The 10,937-nt window shown below is 49.2% G+C and overlaps 1 protein-coding gene across 3 annotated transcripts in view; it reads right to left on the reverse strand.

The window, feature by feature from the left end:
- The window catches only part of NRP2 (neuropilin 2), a 118,421-nt gene that overhangs the window by 100,715 nt on the left and 6,769 nt on the right, over window positions 1-10,937 (reverse strand). The gene's annotated exons all lie outside the window — the stretch shown is intronic.

A 10,937-nucleotide genomic window follows, 5' to 3' on the forward strand; every position in this document is an offset into this window, starting at 1 on the left:
GTGCCTGGCTGGGGGTAAACAGCTTCATGTGGGCCAGGAGGCAAGGGGCGACTTCAAAGGCAGAAAAGGTGGGCGATGACATTTGAAGAATCTCATATATTTGGGAGTGAAGTTCTGTAATCCCCAGGAGGGGTTCCTGGGAAATGGGGGGTTTTGCTTAATACCACGGGAGAACAGAGGACGGGAAGGCACCAGAGACCTGGAAATATTCAGAAGCCTCCCGGAGACCTTCCTGAGACGTGTGCCTCTCTTAGCATCAATCACGATTTAATATCGCCATCTGCATGGAGCAGCATGGGCCCGTGAATTATGTATCACGGCTCAGCAGCCACCGTACAGGACGGGGTCTTTCTCCTGTGCTCGCTCTTTGAGGGAAAGGGTCATGCATTTTTTAACTCTACAGGTGCACTTGACTATTCCCCATGTCTGTTGGCATTACCGTCTTCCAGACCTCTGCTTTAGATTACCAGCCTGACAGGCTTTAAATGCATAAAAGATGGGCATGCCGCACAGTGGTGCTTGGGACACACAAATCCACGCAAGTAGCCTTTTAGGCATCGTGCCTCCAAGAGCTCAAACTGTGCCGTGTTGAACGCCCAGATTCTAATGGATTCAGGTTCCATTTCCTACTGGGTGGAAGACAAAAGCAGGCCATTTCCTCTGGCTAGCAGAGACCACATCATCCTCTAACTAATGACCCTGCACCCTCCCCAGTCCAGCAGGACAATGGGCCAAGCCCTCCCGCAGACAGAGAGGGGGCCCTCGGAGGCCAGGGACCGCCCATTCCTCTCGCAGCCAATCCCCGCAGGCTTGCCCACACCACTGCCATGCTGGGCGCCCGGCACCTTCAGCAAGTCGCACTGCGGCCCGTTGGTGCTGGCTCATGCATGTGAAATCGGGCTGAGAAGGAACCTCTGAGAAAGCAGAGGTGTGGGGACTTAGATCACCAGCTGCTCTTACCAGGCTAGCGGGAGAGGGGATTTTCTCCCTGCCAGCTGTTTTGCTGAGAACTGCAGCCCTGACGCATACTCGCCCCCAAACCACACTGTTCGCCTTGGAACTCATCAGAGGCGCTCTGAGCTGAGCTCCTGTTCAGTAATTGTGATGGTTTCTACATCATCCACACTCTCTCCCTCCTTCTCCCACCCTTGCTCTCCTTCGCTCCAGCCACTCCCAAAAAGGAGAACTTCTCCTCCCTCACCGCCCCCCCCCCAAGTTCAAGCTTTTAGGAATCAGACCAGGCACACACAATCAGCAATAAAGACAGGAAACTTCCTCATAGGAAGGTTTCATTTCTCATCCACACCAGGAGTAATCACTTCCCCACTCAAAAAAATTTGAAACTATATATAATTCATAGCTGATAGTCTGTATTTTCCACTGTAAAAACTTAACGGAAAGAAAAAGGAGTAACTCATTTCTTTTTTTTTTTCTGTCCTTTATCTGAAAAAATCGAGGCACTTTATTAAAATTTTTGAAAACTCATTAAAACATCTGCTTTGCTGTGGTGTAGTTAACCCCTTCGGTACCCAAGCATATTAAACTCACATTCTTGTTCGGATGGCACTCACACTCAGAAGCACACGCTCTCATAGATACGGAGCAGACGTTGGGTCCATACACATATTAGAAAGTCACACTTCAGCCCCGTACACACTTTCACACCCGCTTATAAAATATCACACACATCCAGCAAGATAAATACTACAATTTCTTCCTCTATTTTTCTTGGAGAGAACTGAATCCTTGAAAGATTATCAGTAAAACGTGTAAAGAAAACACACTTAATCCTTCTACACCTCTTCTCAATCATTGATATTTCATTTCCAGGTTTGGGGACCCTTCATTTCTTGAACACAAACACGCCCCCACTAGAAATGAGCTAGACTTTCTTCTGAAGAGCTCTACCCTCCCTTACTTTGGAGGCCCGTCTTGTGTCCCAGAAGGAACAGCATAAATGCTCTCTGTCCTGTGTCGGAGGAGTCCAGCCGAGCCAAAAGAGAGTTGAACTCGAGGGCAAACCCCTTTAGGCCAGTCTCCACATACAGAAGGGAAGCTGACCCAGTCGAAGCTGGAGCTACTGAGCCTGTTGGGTGAGTTGACATGGGATTTCTTTCTCCAACTATTTTGTGAATACCTTTCACCCGGGGCAAATTCATTTCCCAAAGAGAAGCAGGCAAACCCAGGCCTGGGTTTTCTCCTACATCTGGAGGGCAGCCTGAGGGATGAGCCAGCTCAGGCCAGATAAAGACCTCTCCGAGGCCCAAGAATAAAAGGATTAAAGTGACACCTCGAGACCTAATTGGAAAGAAAGAGAATAATAAGTCCTAAAGTCACAAAGGTCTGATTCTTCCCCCATGGTGAGTATTTCGGTGTTTTTATTTGACATGTGCAATGTCAAATTATTTCTGACATTTGTATCTTTCTGTCTCTCTGTCTCTTTTTTCCCCCTCCTCAGGTGCCCTTGTTTTGCCGGTGGCCAAAGCACCATCTGATGCTGCCCAGAGGTAACCTGGCTCTGGATCAGGTCAAGTGATTCTGCGTCCGCCCACTTACAGTTCTGCGGCACTTTGCCAGCTTCAGAAGGAACTCACCCTTCTACAGAACCAATTGAAGACCAACCACTAGTTCCTGGGTACTATCTGATTTTTAGGAAGTAACGAGAAGTAAAAGAAAATCTGTTTAAAAGTCTGCTCTGCCTTCAACCGGAGTTGTTTTAAAGGAACCCTGTATGGCCCGAACTTGACACTAATAATCACTGAAAGGAAGCCCTGACTGCTGTGGATACGTTTAAATATCAGAATTACAATGGCTCACTCCAGGCCAGGCAGAGGCACCAGGTGACACCGGGCAGCAGCAAAAGAACAGTCCCATCCCTGGGCTTAGCTGAACTGAAGGAAAAAGTCCTTGGCCGCAGCAGGGATATTTAGGACTGGCTGAACGTGGGACTGGAGAGTCAGGCCTTTGTCAGAGGTGGGGCTGGGATAAGCCAACCGAGTTTCTAGGAAGGGGGTGGGGTGATCCCATAGTAGCAAGAAGAGGGCAGTGGATTCTTCACTCGCTGACCTTCCCAGGTCTCAGCTTCCTACTCTGTTATTCAATGCGTGGATTAAACCAAGTGTGTAGTTTTCAAACTTCTTCTCAGCAGTGTTTGTTTTCTCTTTGAACAAAACTCTACCCAGAACTCCGATGCCCAAAGCAGGTAGAAGCGGAGCTCTCTTGGGTACAGGAGGTGGGGCGGCGAGAAGGGGTGTAGAGTCGGGGCCCCTTAGTTCCCTTGTCTCCTCTGCCAGGCTTTGGGGAGCACAGTCTGAAACCCACTGAACTAGACCCCAGTTCCCTTATTACTTTAAAATGACTTGTAGGGACACCTGGGTGGCTCAGTTGGTTAAACGTCTGCCTTCGGCTCAGGTCATGATCCTGGAGTCCAGGGACTGAGTCCTGCATGGGGCTGCTTCTCCCTCTGACCCTCCCCCCTCTCGTGGTCTCTCTCTCTCTGTCTTTCAAATAAATAAAATCTTTAAAAAGTTTTTAAAAAAATTCCTCGTGAAAGAGAAGGAGTAGGATTAGAAGACATCTATTTCTTGTACATCCCTGAGCGTCATGCGGAGAAGAGCAGTTGGTCTCATTCTCCCTAAAAATAATAGACTTTATTTCCTCTATAATTTATCCTTTATCCACAGCATAATCCCATCCTGTTCCTCTTTCCAAAGCAGTGCTTTCATTTCATTATTAGCAGCAAAGCAAAGAAGCAGTTCCACTTAAAAAGAGAGAGGGTTGTCACCTTGCCACTTCATTAGCAAGAAACCTTGTCTTCAACATGGTCTCACCACTGGCAAGCTGTGTGGCCTTGGGTAAGTCAGGAAGCACCTCTGAGACTTTGTTGTCTCATCCGTAAAATGCGAGGAGTGATTCTAAAAGTCAGTCCCAGTCCTTAAATTCAAGGCCTATATAATGGGGGGGGGGATCCTATAGCTATTACCCATAGATTGTCTCTCCTCCTGGAGAACAAGACGTTTATTCAAGGTGTTACTCCTGTTTCATCTGTCTGGTAAGCCTTGAAACAACCTCTAGGATTTTTCCAATGAACATGCCTGTCTTGCATTATGGAGAGTTCAAATGTCTTTTAATCACATTAGTCCTACTGACGTGAGTTTCTTTCCTTAACCGAGTCTGTAGCTGCATATTTATAAATATTGTGGATACGTAGTTCTATGTGTGAGCATGTGAGCAACACTGATGCATAAAAAGGAAGACCCAGAAGTTTCTTCAAATCCCCTGCCTGAATCATCTAAGTCCTCTGCTCAGGGTGTTAACCAAATTCTGCTCACTAACCCCGGATAAGCTGCTTTTTAAGAGTTATTTCTGTGAGCTGAGGCTGGATTTTGTTTTATTCAAAGCGAATTCTGTCTGTCACAAGACAGTCTCATAAAATCTGTATCTTGGCTTAAGCTGGGAAGAAATGAGCCAATCCATCAGCCCAGGAATGCGGCTGTTTGACCACTTCCTAAGGCAACTGGGAAGGGATGCAATCTATTCAATTTATGGGGCGGGTGGCAGTGAATGATGGACTCCTGAAGGCCCAGCAAATGGAAATCCCTGTGAACTTTTGCAGTGATAAAGTTCAAAATCTGAATAAAAGAACCTCTGGGAGGGCAGGAAGGAGGGGAAGAGAGGGCGGGAGGGGGAGGCAGCACAGAAGCATGGAGAAAGGAGTAAGGAACCAGGCAAGCTCCCTCTTCGAAAACACCTGCAATGGATTCACCGAGGACAGAACCGGGAATTGGGTCTGGAAATGGGACCTTTGGAAAATCATTTCCCTTTAATCTGGATTCTAAAAATGAACCTTCCTTTAATTGTGAAAAACGTAAGTTTGATGTGATTACCTCCTCTGACCTTGAATCATGCCACCTGTGGTAACCTTGTTATTTGTCATCTTATATCATAAACAAATGCAATTCCAATAGGGCAGCCAATATAATATCATTAGTTTATATTTATGTCCACTCTTTTCCAGCCCTCATTGCAAATGCAATTTTGATGCCATTGATGAGAGATCTGGGATTACAATTCCTGCCCATTTCAATAGACATTTGGGGGAGGAAATAGAGGAAGAATAATTTTGAGGTCTCTCCAAAAACCAAAGGAGAAAAAAGAGGTAATATAATTTTTTTTTCATTTATTTTGATTAACTGAACCGAAGGCTTATGCTGAAACATCAGGGGCTCCCCATCGGTTAGTGAATGAAATCCAAACCCTTTGGCCTAGCCATGGGGCCTTGCATTTAGCCTAATGAATCATTTCTGACCTTATTGCAATTATATCCCTCCACACATTCTAAACTGCAGCTTCTGAGTGTTCTCCAAATAAACCCAGTGTCCATTTCTCTGCTCTCATCTTCCCCTGATATCCCTTTCCAGCTCCAAAGCCCATCCATCCTCTCAGTGTAGGCTCACATGCCACCTCTGCCCCCACCGCCCGGGGTCTCCCACACCAAGAGTACTCGTCCAGCCTCCGTATCGCAAACCTCCGAGACCCAAGCTCTTTAACGTCTTCTAAGGTGTGCGAAGGCTCGGGACAGCCTTATGCATTCCGCTGGACCATGAAGCCTGGGAGCAGGACTCCTTGGTCATTCATCTTTGGGGAACTTTATAGGATCAAACCCAGAGCCTTGCCCAAAAGTCAGGCTCAGTAAGGTTCGATGAGTTCATCAATTACTGGTTGACTAACATAACACCCACAGTAGCACTAGCTAGCACAAACTCTGACTGTTCCCTCCTTAGTACTGCCCTTCCTTCCCAACCCGCAGCTACTATTAAATGCGAAGAATTTTCAGTGGTGAACTGAGAGTTTCAGTTAACATGTTTGGGATCATGATACCTGTCATAAGTCAAGGTTGAGTTATGTGAGCCAGGTCTCCAAAGACACTCTAAACTCCAGAGAATAATGATGCAGTTCAAAGGATATTTACATTTTAATCCTAGTGATGGTAAAAATAATTTATCTGAGGATTTCTTCGTCCCCTCCCTCCCCCCCCAAAGGTGACTTCTAGGTATTTGTTATCAGTAGCACCAGGAAGATGCACAGTACTTCATCACTAAACTGCTTGCTGGTAATCGACGATCTCTTCTCTCTACCTATCCCTCCCCATCTCCCTTCCCCTGGCCTCCAATATGCCTTTGGGGCACATCTGTTTTATTTTTCCCCTTTATCAAAAACGATTATTATTACTACCGCTTGGCCCAGTAGTTTGCAATTCCCTTTATCTTCTTCGCTGAAAGACTGGCCAGAGCCCAGATCATCGGTTCTCGGGATCTTTGGAGGCAGTGAGGAGTCACTGGATCTGCGCATGAAGCTGGCCAGCAGCCCCATCCACTGTGGCTACTGGGGAGAGCTTTCCTTTTGTTATTCCCAGCCTCCTCCCTTTTTCCTGGATTAGATCATGACTCTTTGATGAAGACCCAGAGGGAAACGGGATTATTAAGAGTCTTGCTGGGTAAAAGCTATTTTGTCTTTATGATGACTTTCTTGAGTTCAGCTGCTGAGGGGCCTTCATGCCAGAGAAGTTATCGCATATTCGGGGGAGCACCTTCGGCACATGCTCCCTGCTGAGCACACTTGCAGTGATGAAGGATGGAAGAGGAGAAAAGAAAGGAAAGGGGGAGAGATTAAAAAAAAAAAAACAAACCTAAGTGGAGCCAAGAACACCGACAGCAGAAGAACAAGGAGAGAAAACGAATGCAACGAGGAGATGGAAATCTAAGATGGAAATCCAGCAAAGAATATTGCTCTCTGAAGATCAGTGTGCTGAGAGATCATCCGAAGCTTATAAAACACAGACAAACGTTCCGTGGGGTAAGAGCTGAGGATGATGATTATTTACTTATTACAAAAACTCATATAAGTCACATAGACTTATCACAATGGTTATAATCTACTTCCTACGTTCATGAGATACGGTTAACCTCACTGAAGCTCTTCGAAGATAAATGCCTACAGAGTCGGACCAAACAGTACTCTATGTAATCTGCCGTAGCACCAAAACCGCATGGGGTAGGTATGACTGTCAGACACACTTTACAAATAAAGAAACTGAGGTACGGAGAGATGAAGTGTCCTGGACCACAGAGCTGGCAAATGGCTGAACTGGATTTTCAACCTAGGCAGTCTGGCTTCAATGCTCTAGAAACTGGGAAGCCCAAGGCAGGGCTCCCCCAAACTTCCATGTGACAAACTTATTTAGTGGCATTTAGGGAAAGACAAATGTTTTGCCCGTGTAGAAAACTGCCTTTGCTCTTTCCGTGCCAGTAATCTGTCTTCATGAACAATGAGAGATGTGTTCAAGGCTGGGGTGTGGGGAGGGCTGGAAGCACTTAGCATCTTCTCCCCTCCCTGCACGCACTGGCACCCTGCTTCTGTCATCCTGGCCCTCTTTCCTGTGTACCGGAAACCAAGGTGTGTCTTTGGGGCGGGGAGGGTGGTGTGGATAGGATGTTCAGGTCTGAAACCACGTGTGACAACACTGAGGGGTTTTTTTGCTGGCAACTCCCATTTCTCTCCTTTCGCCTCAACCCCACGCATCCCTACCCTAAATGCCACATTGTTATTGTTCCACTGGATAGGAGCAGCATTTTCAGAAATGGGGGATTTATTTTTATAGCACAGCTGGTCTGCCAAAGGTCACATAATTTGGCAACGTTCCCAGTGGTTAAAAATTAATTTCTTCTTATTAATACGACCAAGGTCCCATAGGATCGGAGCTCAGCCTTATCTAAACTTGACAGCTTCCTAAACCTTCAGAAGATGCTTTCTCCTGGAGGGCCAGCCACGCTACAAGGCCACTGTGTCCAGGAATCCAGCCTCACTGAATCCTGTTAGGTAATGAAACCATTAAGTCCCTCGGCCATTTCTCATCAAGGCAGATAAAGCTTTGCAAAAGACTGTAGGCTCTCTAGGACAAACATAGGCAATATCTTCCAGGAATGGGTTAATTAACAAAAAAAAAAAAAATTCCTTACCTGGAAGGAAAGGTACAAAGACTACCTTCTGGGGATCAAACTCTGAGTCTGGCACTCAAGAAAGGGTGCCTCAAAGATCATACAGTGGCAAATAATGGTGAGGATAAAATACTTCAGATATGTTCATGACAACAGAAACTACTGCCCAGATGTCACGTTTCAAGTCCTTTCTCAACAGTGGAAGAAATGAAAAGGTATCATGCTTCTGCTCCAACTTCTGAAAAAGGAAAATCTCATCTCTATTTCCTAGTCTCTCCCAGCTGGACTTTTGGGGAATACATTCTGCAAACCCTTCCCAATAAACCTGGCTCTGAATTCTATCAACCACGAAGTGTCCCAAACTCTGATCACCCAAAGTCAGCTCATTTCTCTCGATTACTTTAATGAGCAATTGAATGAAATGAATATCACCAGGCAGGGGCCTCAGAATCATGGAGCCAATGGTGTTTCTCCCCACAGATGCCCCCAGACCCCTCCCAGCCGTTGTTTACATTCATGTCTTATTGCATATGAATTGGCATTTGGACTCCTCTAACTTTTCCTATACTAAGGAAGATAGGAGCTGACCTCTCTGGTTGCAGAATGTGGACTTAACATTCAACAGCAGGGGATGAGAGCCATTCCGTAGACAGCAGGAGTCCTATCTAGATATAGCCTGGGGTTCCAGTCACTGCAGACTTCCAACCTTACATTTTGCCAGTTGGGTGCTCTGTGACTTAATCGGAGGGCTCCGCAGAATGACATCAAAGTCCAAACCTGCAGTGCTGTCTGGGCATTCGCAATCCTACCAGGCACCTCTTGGACAAGAAGGTGCTTGCCTGGAGCACTCATGGGGAGCTCTCCTCTTTCCACTGTTTTGCACTGTGTGCTCTGTTGGCAACTGGTAACAGCTTCACTATCTCCAGTGGCTGCTTATGGGGTAAAGTTTACCCGGCACGCACTGAATGTGGGCATGAGACCAGTCCCCAGAGCCTAGAGCAGGCTGTCTGTGTACAATCTAGGAGTTCAGAGTTTTGCTTGCAAATCATTTCACCTGCTCACAGTCATCCCGCATTTTGGGGAGAGGGGATAAAAAAGAAAGCCTTAGCAAGTGCCTAGAATGTCACTGCTTCTAAGATTTGTTTGAACCCAGACCTGTCTCCCACAGACAATTTACACCTCTTATCTGATCATCCACTCCAGACCCAAGGTTGATTGACCGCGTCTGCCCGTGTCCATGGCAATGGTGTTTAAACCCAAGCGTAGATCAAAGCTCTGGGAGCGGGGTGGGTGTGGGAGGGAAGGTTGTTGGTTATAGGGTCGGGTTCTTTCGGCCGCAAGTGGCATGTCCTGGAGGTGGAGACATTGGGGCTGGGAGTTGCCACCATCTGAAGAAACCCATTGTCAGGGCCTGAATAATTTCCTGAGCAAACCCAAGCCCCCCATTAACTCTAGCAAAGGGGAGATTCGAGGCCAGGCACTGACGAGCAGTGGCTAGCGCCAGGGGGCTCTCCTCTCAGTCTGAAGCCTGAGGCGGAGGGAGGGCGGCGAGCCCTGAGCACACGCCAGTAAACCCGAGCGTGGATCCCCTCCCCTTTCAGAGAAATTCAACCGGAGCCGCAGAAGCTGCGACACGGATGAGCCGGATCCCCTAAGCTTGCCAGGAAAGCTGATTCCCACCCCACCCCCACGGTTCCCAGAGGAGAGACCGGTTCATTCCACCGCCCGCCCCCCCACGCCAGCCCCTGGACGATGGCTCTGCTCTGCGGGTGCCCCCCACCCAGCCGCCGGGCGCCTGGGACCCGGTAGGAAAAACTGCGGTGCAGTCAGCCCAAGGCAAAGGGTGGGGGCAGCCGTTTAATCACAGCTCGCCTCGCCTCCATTAACTCGTGTTGATATTAAAAAGAAATCAATCAGTGAAAATGAAGCATTGGCCGTGAATATTTCTCTTTCTCACGTGGAAAAGCAAGGAGCAAGGCGGCGGGGGAGGGGAGGCGGACCGCGGGCGACTGCAGAGGTTTCTCCCAAGCGGAGAACCGCAGCGGCGACTTAACTTTCTGGCAGTGGACAGCATGGAGGAAATGCCGCAAGCCTCTCCCTGGGGGTGTCCTTAGTCAGGAGGAGGAGGGGACAAGGCTGGAGTTGTTGGAGGCGGCCAACTTCTCCTAGGCTTGAGCCTTGCTTTTGCTTTCGCTGGGAATATTTTTGCCTAATAGAATGTTTATGGATCGTTCGGCTCTGTTTCTGCTGCGTAGCCCAAACAAATCGATGCGGTGTTAGAGACGGCGCTGAGGGGTGGGGCAGGCTGGGGGGCCACCACGTCCCCACCACGTCCCCACCACGTGGATGCCCGCGCGCCGCGTGCTCTTCACCTGCTCAGGCGCACCGGCGGGCGCTGGGCGCTGCTAGAGGCGGTGCAAGTTGCGCGAATTCCCGAGGCTAGAGCTGGCTCCTTTCCGCCCCTCGCCGCCCTCGGTTCTGAAATCCCACCCTGACTTCCCGCCACCCAGTTTGGCCAGCGCTCGGATGCCCAGCTCAGCCGCCCTGGGCCTCAGCCCCTCGGAGCCGGCCCTCCAGGCGCGGCGGGGGGAATTCAGCGCACAGCCGAGCGCGGGAGACAGGAGGGGGCGCTCAGGGCAGGGCCCGCGGGGCGGCCGCGAGCCCCGGAACCCAGGCGGGAGGGAGGCAGGCAGGCAGGCGGCGGGGCAGGGAGTGGAGGAGCCTGGTGCGCGCAGCCCATGCGGCCTCCCTGCCGCCCGCCAGTCCGAGAGGCTGCCGCCGCGGCCACAGGGTTGCTCAGTCGCTCCCTCTCCTGCACCTTCCGCCCTTCCTTTCCCCTGCCTCCTTCTCTGAACGGGTTCCCGCCACCGCTGCCGCCGGCTGGGCTCGGCCCCCTCCCGGCAGGCGCGAACGGGTGACTCAGAGGTCTAGTAGGGCCTC

Source organism: Ursus maritimus, unplaced genomic scaffold (genome assembly GCF_017311325.1).
Source record: "Ursus maritimus isolate PB19 unplaced genomic scaffold, ASM1731132v1 scaffold_1, whole genome shotgun sequence".
In the NCBI taxonomy this organism is placed as follows: Eukaryota; Metazoa; Chordata; class Mammalia; order Carnivora; family Ursidae; genus Ursus; species Ursus maritimus.